At 38.4% G+C, this 12,976-nt stretch overlaps 1 protein-coding gene across 1 annotated transcript in view; it reads left to right on the top strand.

Moving 5' to 3' along the window:
* Nucleotides 1-12,976, top strand: part of STK24 (serine/threonine kinase 24) — a 149,566-nt gene that overhangs the window by 27,806 nt on the left and 108,784 nt on the right. The window lies entirely within an intron of this gene.

Below are 12,976 nucleotides of genomic sequence, written 5' to 3'. Positions count from 1 at the left end.
GCCAAACTTTCTTCATTTGTTAAATAAAAAGATTGGGTAAGATCAGGGGTTCTTAACCTAGCGGAAAGAGGAGGGGGCTATGAGGATTCTTCTCAGCTGGGATACATAGATGTCACTGGATTCTCCAAAGGGTCCATGACACAGAAAAAGATTAAGAATCCTTAAAGTTAAGACCCCTTCCAACTCCAACTTTTTATGACTCTGTGACTAATCCAGTTCTGATGTCCTTCCCAGCATTGGATTTCTGCTGAAGTCAGAGCAATTAATTGTGGGCTATGGCCGAAGGGATTGGCAACAGGAAAGAACAGAACTAGACAACATGTTCATGTTGTGTGCAAGTACCATAATGAGGAAATTTTGTCATAATGGCTTTAACTTGGTAAATGAATGCAAGTGAATTTTTTTTTATTTTCCTAGGTTGTCTTGATCTTTTTTATTCTATGTTGGTAGTAAAGGTGGAGAGGGCAATGGTATATTAATATAGACTCAAATCCTGTGACTTTTTTAAACTCCTGGAAAGTTTTCTTGAATAGAACTGACATGACCTGTAATTCTTCTCAGCCTTGAGAGGTTCCTTGTCTTTAGTAGCTTATATCCTTAAGTTTCACCTCTGTAACTGATTTTAGGTTGCAGTTGATGATTGAATGACATTTAAATTCATTTCTTTTTTTCCTTTTTTTTTTAGTGGTGATTTTTTAAATTTAATATGTTATTTTTTCCCAATTACATGTAAAAACAATTTTAACATTTTTTTTTCCAGATTTTGAGTTCCTAATTCTCTCCCTCCCTCCCCCATTGAAAAGGCAAGCAATTTAACATCGCTTATACATGTGTAGTCATGCAAAACACATTTCCATTTAAGTCATTCTGTGAAAAAAAAAAACCAGACAAAAAAACCAAGAAAAATAAAGAAAAAAGTATCTTCTTTTCTTTGATAATTTCTTTTTTTATTTATTTTTTATTTTTCGTTTACAACACTCAGTTCCACAGGTTTTTTGAATTCCAAATTTTCTGTCCCTTCCTCTCCTCCCTCCTTTCCCTCCCAAGATGGCATGTAATCTGATAGAGGTTCTACGTATACCTTCGCATTTAATTTATTTACACAATTAGTCCAGTTGTAAAAAATAATTATAATGAATGGAATGTATCATGAGAAAGAAGAAACAAAACCAAAAAAGAAGAGGAAAAAAAAGAGCAAATAGTTGCCTCAATCTGCATTCAGACACCGTAATTCTTCCTCTGGATGTGGATAGCTTTTTCCATCATGAGTCTTTTGGAGCTGTCTTTGAACTTTGTGTTGCTGAGAAAAGCCAAGTCTATCCAGTTAGTCCTTACAGATACTGTGGTCTGTAATTGTGTATAATGTTTTCCTGATTCTGTTCGCCTCCTTCAGTATCAGTTCATATAAATCTTTCCAGGTTATTATGAAGTCCATCTGCTTCTCATTTCTTATAGCACAATACTACTCCATTACATTCATATACCACCACTTTTTTAGCCATTCCCCAATTGATGGGCATCCCCTTGATTTCCAGTTCTTTGCCACCACAAAAAGAGGTACTGTAAATATTTTTGTACATACTGGTCCCTTACCCACTTGTGTGATCTCTTTGGGATATAGCCCTAGAAGTGGTATTGCTGGGTCAAAGGGTATGCACATTTATAGCCCTTTGAGCATAGTTCCAATTTGCTCTCCCGCTGGATCGGTTCACAACTTCAACAATGTAACAGTGTTCCAATTTTCCTGCATCCTCTCCAGCATTTATGATTAAATTAATTTCTTTAATGGAAAATAAAGCTGAGCTCAGTGTGCCAGCGTGCTGGATGAGCTTGTGAAGCACTTTGAAATCGCAGTTAGCTTAATCTAGCTGTGGATAGACTATGTTCAAAGGCTAAAAATAATGAAAGTACATGGAATGGTATCTGGTATCATCTTGGATAGGTTTTATCAAATCACCTTTTTATAAATTTTATACAATCACCTGATCTTTGTGGTCTCTTTCTGTGAGCTCTTTGAGGGGCGGGACTGCCTTTTACCTTTTTTGTATCTTCAGCACTTTTGCACAATGTCTGGCACAGTAGGCACTTAAATGCTTATTGACTGATTTTTCATTGACTGATTTTATTTATATGGCATAACCTTAAATCATATTTATGAAGGACCTTTTTTACAACAACCTTGTGAAATTTGCAAGGCAGCATGATACAGTGGAGTGCTTGGAGTCAGGACTACCTGAATCTGAATCCTACTTCAGGCACCAAGAAATTGTGTGACTCTGGTCAAGTCATTTAACCTCTCTGAACCTCAGTTTCCTCATCTGTAAGATGAGGGGAATTGGACCTATAAAGTCCCTTCCCAGTTAAAAAAAGTTATCTAGGCCAGCTTCCTTAATTTACAGGTGAGGAGACTGACTTTGAGCAGACCTACACAAAATCTTATAGAAATGGCAGAGCCAGTATTTGAACCCAGTTCCTTCCACACCAAACCCTCCAGTATTTACACTACTACACCAAAGTATCTCCAAGTGCTGATGGAAAATAAGCTAGTGGTCAAGTGACTAGGAAGGGAAGCAGGCAATTCCGATATAATATATTGGAATAAAAGTAGCATTGACATGTTGTCATCTTTGAAATATCCTGCTAGGAATTGTGACTTTAGCATAAGAAATATTGTTGCAGTCAGGTGGTTGCCTTTTTTTAAAAAGCCTTGGAATGCCTGGAGCAGAGGAAAGAAGTGTCAGAGACATGGAAGCAATAAAAACAAGGCAAGGCTTATGGAAACCTTAGGTACCAAATAAAATTTTTAGAAGATTAATAATTTTCTAAAAACTTTTCAGCTTTCCTCCCCTATTTGTGCCCAGGGTTAGTTCAAGGTGGAAGCTAAGGGACTAAATGAAGAAAGTATTGGAAGCTTGTCTTTTTTCCTTTCTTGCTAGAGCCTGAGGAGTTGGCATATGAGACAAGTCTCAGGCCGTGGCAGAGAGACTTGTAAAAGAATTAGTGGGTATTTGTGATGAGTGTGGTGTAAAGCAAACCACTGACTGTAGGAAGTCAGGAGGTAGCCTGGTTGCTGACTGCTCTGGCCAGATGCCTTCCCATGAACATGGATGAACTTGATCTTGACTCCTCAGCTGATTGAGGGCTTTACTGAAGGACAAGGACATCATGCCTAGTTGAAGGCTAGAAACAGAGGAGGCCTTACTGGTGTCATAGGCACTTTTTGCAGTGAGAACTATTAGGTAATTCCCATCCCCTCTCCCCTCTTCCCCTAAGAACCTCTTAAGCAAGTTCTTAATTCTCCATTCCTCCCTCTCAAGCCTCTTGGTCAAGACCAAGTGGCAAAAAAAACTACTGAGAAGAAAAAAGCCCAAGTGTGACAGTGTGATTCCTTGGCCAAGGTTAAGGGAGTGAAAGTGATGCAGCGTTTTGATCAGGTCCCTCAGAACAGGCTGCTTGGTAGCAGGTATTCTTTCAGATTCTAAGTAATAGTGAAATGTTAATGATGTTGGATGTTAAGAGGCACCGAAGCACAGTGGATAGAGGACTGGACTTGGAGGCAAGAAGAGAAACACTTCAGTACTTCTTCAGTCCTTTCCTTCTTCCTTCCCTCCCACCCTTTTTCACTTTCTCTTCCTTCCTTTCTACCCCTCCCCCCTACACTAGGGAAAGTACTGTCAGGAGAAAATGGATGATCATATGGCTAGTTGAAATTGGGAGCAAATTTTGTAAAATTCTGTTCTGCTTAGATGAAAACAGGTCTTGTTACACAGAGAGCTGTCATTGCCTGTAACTGAAGAACATTCCCAAAATTCTCACATGTTAAAAACAAAGTTTAAAAGGGAAGAAAGGGAAGGGGAAAAGTATCCTCAAATTAGTGAGAGTTCTGAAGTTGCCCTACAAATGTAGGGGAGGCGGCATGGAAAAGTACATAATGTATTGGATCCCGAGTCAAAGAATGTGAGTTCTAATCTTGGTTGTGTCCCCTGTTAGCTTTGTGATTTTGGTCTAATCACTTATTCTCTTAGGGACCTTCAGTTGCTTCATAAATAAAATGAGAGGAGTTGAGCCTCTAAGGTACCTTCTAGCTTTAATGTGTGATATTGATCCTTTCTGAAAATTAAACAAAAAATGAATTGGGACTTATTTTTGCCCTCCTAATAGCAAATAGTGATTTTTCTATCTTTGCTTTTGAAATACTTATATTTGTATATATTGGAGTTACCAGGCAACAGTTTAGTAAGACTTTGATGATTGTATTTTAAGAGCCTGCAAGGAACCTTAAGAGATCACCTGGTCTAGTCCCCTCACTTTTTAGCCTAGACACTTGCCCAGAGTTGAATTAAGTAATCACAAAGCCAGGACTAAAAATCCAGATCTTTAGTACCATTTCTCCATGCTGCTCTTCAACGCTTTCATTCAGTTCACTCTATTCAACAAATGTATATATTAGATTATTAAAGGAGATGACCTTTCAAATGTTGACTTCTTTCAGTTCTAGAATTCTTTGATTCTGTATCTTAGGTTAGAAAATTAAGCGGGCTACTAAAGAGGAGAAATCTCATTCTCGTAGCTGGCTATTTTTGATTTGAAGTATATTTTCCTACCTTCAGGCTACAGGATAGAAACTACTACTCCGACCTTAATATATACATGGAAATTACACAGTTCACTATCAGGTTCAGAAAAACCACATCTAATTCTGCATCAGAAATCTTGATGTATTTTGTTACCAGGAATTATATTAAAATTTATTGAAATTTTGCTAATTGATGTTTCACTCACTAGAAAACCTGCCTGAGAGCCTTATTTCACATGATCCCGGAAAGAGATTTCTACTGTGATTATAGGACTGTCTGTCACAGGAAGTGAATATCAAAATAATTCCTTAGCAGGTAGCTAGTTCCTTCATCACTTTGTTCACTTACGAGCCTTGAAGAAAGCTAGCTGCTCATCTGGGCAGGAGGACTGAATGAGATGGCAGGGAAGAAGGGGGAGTTGTTTAGTCCAGTGAAGAAGGTAGGGTAGGGGAAGGGAAAGGAAGTTGTGGGAGGAGTTCTGTGGACTTGTTCAGGGAAAATGGTCTTTGGAAGAATAATCTCATCCTACTTTTTAAAAGTACCTCCTATTGGGTTGCCATGTGATGATCTGGCCGCTCCACAATTGTGTGATAGATGTATCTATAGAAAGGGTTGGATTTAGCTGCCCAATCCAGGATCTCTTCTGCAGAAAGTCATTACACCGAAGAAAAAGGACAAGAGACTGGAGAACTGATTCAGTGATTGAATTGGTGCCTGCTGTTCTCTCGGTGAATAATGGAGTTTGTCCTATCCTAAATACATTAAATTGGTATATTCCTTACCTCTTGCCAAAAATTTGTTTCTCTCCTACCTTCAAAAAATGCCCCATAATGGGTTTTTTTTTTTTCCTTTGCAAGGTAACATCATGAAAATTTAACTTTGTTTTTGGACTTAACTGTTTTCTTTTCTATTCACTTTTTTTCCAGTTGCTTTCTACAGTTTGAAGAACTCTTGAAATAAAGGGAACATGAATGCTGCTTGAAACATATTTAACCCAAGGCTGTTTATGAAGACAGTTATAGGGTTGAAAATGGGCTAATATGACATTTGATCTGAGTGTGTAGTTGAAGGTAGAGGGCATGAATATTCACTGTTAGTTAAGCAGTCATATAGAGAAAGGGAAAAAAACTTATTTTGTGCATTCAGCGTCTGCTTGCCCTTAATCTAAATCTGATGTTGGAATCTTGGTAGTCTAGAAATAAATGAGAAGGACCACATTTTGCCAAAGATTCCTCTACTTGAGATATGATCACACCTGAAATTCACAAGCATGTTCCCAAATAGCTGTTGATGGGGCAGGAACTTTTGCAGCCACTCACCATGGAAAACTACATGGGGTGTTAAGGTGGTGGAAACAGAAGTTCTTTTGTATCGTAGAAGGAAGTTAGAAATTGCACGTTCTAATTTCCGTTTTAAGAGGCCAGAGACAAAATAGTACTGCAGTATTATTAACAGTAATTACAAAAATATTAATAGCTAAATATTTACATAGCATTTTAAGGTTTGCAAAGTGGTTTACATGTGTATTTTCTCTCTTGAGCCTCAACAGCCCTAAGAGGTGGGTACTTTTATTATCATCATCCACATTTTAGAAGTGAGGAAACTGAGGCCAAGAAGAGTAAATTACTTGCCCAGCTAGTCAGTGTCCGAGTCTGGGCTTGGACTCCTGACTCACTGACTTGGAGCACTGTCTAAGATACCTGTTTTCATTTCCATTAATCAGAGATATCTCAATTTCTCTGTGTTCATATAGTGTGTTATTCAGTAAGTAATAGAATACTTAGAAACAGGAAGTTTTAGGGCAACATTTGGAAAATAGGAGCCCAGAGAGGACTTAATCACTTCATGCCTCAAGATCCTTTTGTGTTAGGTGGGTATAATGCCCCTTACTAATACAGTAATACCTTATTAGTTCATACTCTGCTCTTTGGAAATACGTGGCTATTAGGGTAGGTCCAGTCTCCTCTACTACCTGAACACAGAAATAAACTTTCTCTGTAACGATAGGGTTTTCTTTACCCAGATAATGTTGCCTGCCTGGTGTTTGTTTTATCACAGTGCCATAAGCCTCTTCATGTTGGTCTTGAGCTCGGTAGTAGGTTGTTTTTTTTTTTTAATCTTATGTAATATTTTATTTTTTCCCAATTACATGTAAAAACAATTTTAACATTCTTTTTTCTTGAAATTTTGAGTTTCAGATTCTCTTCTGTACTCCTCTCCCCCCCCATTTAGGAGGCAGGCAATTTGACATACATTATACATGTGTAGTCATGCAAAACACATTTCCATGTAAGTCATTCTGTGAAAGAAAACACAAACAAAAAAAAACCCCAAAACATAGAGAAAGTATCTTTGGTCTGCATTCAGGTTCTACCAGTTCTTTTTCTGATGATCTCTGGAGATGGACAGCACCTTTCATCATAAGCCCTACGGAATTGTCTTGGATCATTGTATTGCTGAGGATAGCTGAGTTATTCATAGTAGATCATCATACAGTATTGCTGTTACTGTGTACAATGTTCTTCTTTCCATGTTTTTCTGAGCATCCTGCCCATCATTTCTTAAAGCACGATAGTATTCCATCACAGTCATATACAATTTGTTCAGCCATTTCCCAATTGATGGACAGCCCCTCAATTTCCAATTCTTACCCACCTTAAAAGACCTGCTATACATGTTTTTGTACACATATGCCCTTTTCCTCTTTTTCTTTATTAATCTCTCTGGGATACAGACCTAGCATTACTTGGTCAGAGGTTTTATAGCCCTTTTAAAAATAGTCCTTCAGGCATAATTCCAAATTGTTCTCCAAAATGATTGAATCAGTATACAACTTCACCAATAATAGACTAGTGTTTTAATTTTTCACCTTTTTTTCCAACTTTTGTCATTTTCCTTTTCTGTCATATTATCCAATCTGACAGGGGTGAGGTATAGCTCAGAGTTGTTTAATTTGCATTTCTCTCATCAATAGTGAGTTAGAGCGTTTTTTCACATGACTATAGATAGCTTTGATTACTTTGTCTGAAAACTGCCTGTTTATATCCTTTGAGCATTTGTCAATCGAGGAATGACTCTTATTTCTATGAATCTGACTCACTTTTCTGTATGTTAGAGAAATGAAGTCTTTTTCAGAAAAACTCAATGTAAAATACTTATTTCACAGTAATGATTATCAATGATGTATTTCCCTCTATTCTGTTTTCCCCATTTATCGTACTTTCTCTCTCCTTTTACCCTGTCGATGCTGAAAAGTGTTTTGCTTCTGACCTTTACCTCCCCCAAACTGTCTTCTCTTGTATCAGCTCCCTCCATCCCTCCCCATCCCCTTCTTCCTGCTTTCCTGTATGGTAAGATAGATTTCTGCACCCAACTGAATGTGTATATTATTCCCTCTTTGAGCCAAGTCTGATGAGAGTAAGGTTCACTTGCTCCTGTCCTCACTTCCCCCATTTTCCCCTCCACTGTAAAATCTTTCAGGCCTCTTTTCAAGTCAGATAATTTATCTCATTCTACTTCCCCTTCTCCAAGTGCATTCTTCTTTCTCATCCCTTAATTTTATTTTTTAGATAATCATACCATCACATTCAACTCATACCTCTGCTTTCTGTGTATATTCCTTCTAACTGCCCTAATAATGAGAAAGTATTTAGGACTTATATTTTCCTGTGTAGGGTCATAAACAGTTTAACCTTATCAGATCCTTTATGATTTCTCTTTCCTGTTTACTTTTTTATGCTTCTTTTGCATCTTGTATTTGAAAGTCAGATTTTCTATTCAGCTCTTTTCATCAGGAATGTTTGAAAGTCCTCTATTTAATTGAATACCCATTTTTTCCCTGGAAGGATTATATTCAGTTTTGCTCTTATATTCCTGGGAGTTTTCATTTTGGAGTCTTTCAGGACGTGATTGGTGAATTTTTTACATTTCTATTTTACCCTCTAGTTTTAGAATATCCTTGATAACTTCTTGAAAGATGATGTCTAGGCTCCTTTTGATCATGTCTTTCATGTAGTCCAATAATTCTTAAATCATCTCTCCTGAATCTCCTGGTCAGTTGTTTTTCCAGTGAGATATTTCACATTTTCTTCTATATTTTCATTCTTTTGATTTTGTTTGGTTGTTTCTTGATGTCTCAAAGTCATTAGCCTCTACTCACCCAGTTCTAACTTTTAAGGACTCAGTTTCTTCAGTGAGCTTTTGTTCTTCCTTTTCCTTTTGGCCAGTCTACTTTTTAAGGCGTTCTCGTCAGTGAATTTTTGTATGTCTTTTTTCTTTTGGCCAATTCTGCTTTTCAAGGTACACTCTTCTCTTCATTGGATTTTTGTGCCTCTTTTACCATTTGGCCTGTTCTCTTTTTTAAGGTGTGTGCGTGTGTGTGTACGCACACATGCGTGCCTCCTTTACCAAGCTGTAGACTTTTTTCATGATTTTCTTGCATCACTCTCATTTCTCTTCCCAATTTTTCCTCTCTCTCTCTCTCTCTCTCTCTCTCTCTCTCTCTCTCTCACTCTCTCACTTGATTTTTAAGATCTTTTTTGAGCTCTTCAATGGCCTGAGACCAATTAATTTTTTTTGAGCCATTGGATGCAAGAATTTTGACTTTGTTATCTTCTTCTGAGTATGGGTTTCCACCTTGTCACCATAGTAACTTTCTACTATCGGGGTTTTTTTTATTTCTGTTTTTTGCTCATTTTCTGGCCTATTTTCTGACTTTTGGAAGGGGGCAGGGCAATTGGGGTTAAGTGACTTGCCCAAAGTCACACAGCTAGTACATGTGTCAGGTGTCTGAGGCCATATTTGGACTCAGGTCCTCCTGACTCCAGGGCCGGTGCTCTACTCACTGCACCACCTAACTGCCCTTTTTCTTGACTTTTAACTCTGTACAAAAATGGGGCCCTGCTTTCCAAGGGGAGGGGCACTGTCCTAAGCTTCAGGTTTTTTGTGCCATTGTTTTCAGAGGTAATTCTGGGACTTGTAAGTTTTTGGCTCTTTCAAGGTGGTATGATCTAGAGAGAGGTGTGTTTACTTACTATTCTCCTGTACTGTGCACTAGTTTGTGAGCCACCACAAGCACTCTTTTTAATCCTGGAACTGTGACCAGGGTCTCTGCTCCCCTGCAGCTGCAAGCTCTGCTGTGCTAGCTCTCCTCCTCATACTGGGACTAAGACTCAGATATAGGTATAGGTAATGCAACAGAGTTGTGCCCCTGGTGTCAGTAAAGGGACCCCTGTAAATCTCCTTCTGACCTGTTGTCTGATTTCCCTTACCAGCTGTGGGCTGAGAGATCTTGAAACCACTGCTATGCCACAGCCAGCCTGAAAACTGCTCCTGGTTTCCTGGGGTCTGGTCTGCTGCTAGTGCTGGACTGTGCTCCTCTTTCACCCTGGTGCAACAGACCTTTCTTGCTGACCTTCTAAGTTGTTTTGGGCTGGAAGATTGCTTCACTCTGTCATTTTGTGGGTTCAGCTACTCTAGAATTTGCTTAGCGTCATTATTTAAAGTTATTTGGAGGGGTTTGCGGGGAGCTTAGGTGAGTCTTTGTCTTTGCACTGCCATCTTGGCTCTGTCCCTCAGAAGTAGGTTTGGAACCTCTCCCTTTAGTCTTAAAGGAAGGTAGGCTACTTCAGATGTCTAATGCTGACGCCTGAGTAAAACATCCTTGATGAAGTTTAAGGATCAATTTTCTCAACTACCTGAACTTTCTCAAAAAATGTGTGACTTTTTTCCTAGTAAAAGCTTGAATGAAGGCAAGAATTAAACGTTATGCATTATTTTAGAAAACCTTTTTGTTTACACTTACTTCTAGGGTTGTGTAGATATTTGATATCTCTGAAAAACAAAAGTAGAATAAACTTATCCAAGTCAAGATTCCTGATTTTAAAATATCCTCAGAAAGTAGATTTTTTTTTCTGTGATTAGTGGTGAAATTTTGTCCTTATGTTGTAAACTTATATTCCCTGTATAGTCTCCATAAAAGGAGTATTGACCATTTAAACCTCAGTTCTCTGTCAGATCTCAGGGAGTTTTTGGTGGTGATTGAATTGCAAACTTGTTGGAAAGAGTGAACAGACCTGTGTGGATTAGCAAGCCCAATTTGGACAAACTCCTGGCACTCAGCTGGAATGTAGAGAATCTGAAACCGTAGCAGGATTTTCAGTGGAGCATTTAGCAGTTTACAGATGTCTGTGTTTTAGACAAATTCTGTCTGCTTGGTGGGATTGACTGGTCCAATTCATCTGAAAGGCAGGCTTTTCAAAGTCACCAAATTGTTTGCAGATCCCTAGTGCATATTATTTATAGAAAAGAAGGATTCATGTTTAAATAAATGAGAGAATGTACATAGAAACATAGAATTAATCAGCATTTCACCAAAAGTAGGGTGCTAACAAAAGGTTGAAGAAAGGTGTTTTTAACTTTGAGAGTTCTCAAAACTAAAGCACTGTTTCAGAAGTAGCTTTCAGTGTTCTTTGAGTGATCTATCACCTCATTATCCCCATTGTAGAAAGGGGGAGGGGAGATGGGGCATATTGGAAAGAACACTGGGCCAGGAAACCGGAGGCACTCAGGTTCTAGCCGTTAGCTTATTTTGTGACCTTCCACTGTTTCCCAAACTTTTGAAAGTTCAATTTCCTAATCTGCAAAATGGAAATAATACTTGCATTATCTACCTCAAAGGGTTGTTGTGAGGGAAGTAATTTTTGGAATAAAGTCTGTATAAATGTGAACTGTTAGTGTTGATTCTCTTGACTTTATTTATCTGCAAAATGTGGGATTTAGACTAGATGATTTCTAAATACTTTTCCAACTCTAATCTCTGAGCTTCTGCCTCCTAGGTCAGATAGATACAGGACAACCAAGTCTAATGGTTTCACTGCTTAGTGCTGCAGTTTTCCTCTGATTTGTGGTGGGGGAAAGCCAGGTCATTTTGATACCTACTTTAGTTGCGTGGATATGAGAATTTCGTTTTAGTAAATATTTTATTTTTAAAAACTCTCCCTTAGGTCAACCTGGGTTCAGTTCATAAGTCTTTAGCAGTATGTAGAAAAATTGCATGTAGATTCTGATTTGCTTTTAGAGTTGTTTTGCACCTTTGAGACCCGACCCACTTATTTTTACAGATGTCTCACTCATTAAGTGTCCAATTTGCTTGCTTTGTATGTGAATATATTAAAAAAAAATGCCATGGGATTTCCCCCCCTCTTCCTGTGTAAATAACTTCAAAGCTGCAAACTGTATTTGTTCTCCCACTGAATATATTGTAATAGAAGTAAATCACCTGTGGGCTTTCATTATCAAGTTATTCTTTGGGGAAAATAGTATAATAGTTAGAAAGACAAAGAAAAGACAGTTCTAGTTAACTCTTTTACTTCTGTTTTATCCAAGAAGGAGAATGATTTTCAAACTGAAGAGCCTGGAACTAGCATGTTAGAGCAAATTAAAACTAGCTAAGAGCTGCTTTAAATGAGCTCAGATATTCAGACCTAGATGAATTATATTCCAGGTTCTGAAAGAAATTACAGTTGTGGTCTCGGAACTCCAACTAGTAATCATTGCAAATTCATGGGGAACGGGAGAGGAGCCAGGAAACTGGAAGTACAGTAGTAAGTGTTGGGATGAGAGGTTACAGGCCCCAAAGCCTGACGTTGCTGCCTGGCAAAAGTTTGGAGAAGGCAGTTGAGTAGATGGCAGATGATTTGTGAGCATTTCGAAAAGAATGTGCTGATTATTAAATACAAACTTGGGTTCTCTAAAAATGTCATGTCACAGTAACCCCATTTCCTTTTTGTTTAGGGTTTTGCAGGGTGGTAGAGAACATGCCAGAGACATAATGTATATTGATTTTATCAAAGAATATGACAGTCTCTCAAGGTGAACAAGATTGGAGAAATATTAGGTGGATAAAAGTATAAAGTATGAATGCAACTATTTGAGCTATCTTACCTAAAGAGTCTTAGTGCCCCGAGCTGTTCTATGATCTGGGATACCAGGACAAAAGTGAAGTAATTCTAGCACTCAAGGAAGTTACATTACAACAGGGGAGACAACAAGTAAACACGTAAGCGTACAAAACATACGTACTAGCCGCCGGGGGTTCTGGGAAGCTCTCATAGTTGACCGTACTGCTGTATGTCGTAAAGAACACTGTCCCAGGAGATGGCGAGTGGGATTCTGTTCCTCACTCTGTTATTGACCACCTGCGTAACTTTAGAAAAATCAAATAACCTCTTTGGATGCCAGTCTTAGGTCAGGACCCAAATTATAGTTACCCAAGGGATCTAGAAAAGGCTTTCAAGGGGTGTTTTGGGAAAGCTCGCTTTCTGAAGTGTTGGTGGACTGAAGCCCTTCCCACTCTGTGCCTTAGCTCAGTGCATGCCGGGAACAACAGTGCATGCATT

This window comes from Trichosurus vulpecula, chromosome 4, assembly GCF_011100635.1.
Source record: "Trichosurus vulpecula isolate mTriVul1 chromosome 4, mTriVul1.pri, whole genome shotgun sequence".
Classification (NCBI taxonomy): domain Eukaryota; kingdom Metazoa; phylum Chordata; class Mammalia; order Diprotodontia; family Phalangeridae; genus Trichosurus; species Trichosurus vulpecula.
Note: the sequence above shows the minus strand (reverse complement) of the source record. Positions and strands in the feature narration are given on the sequence as shown.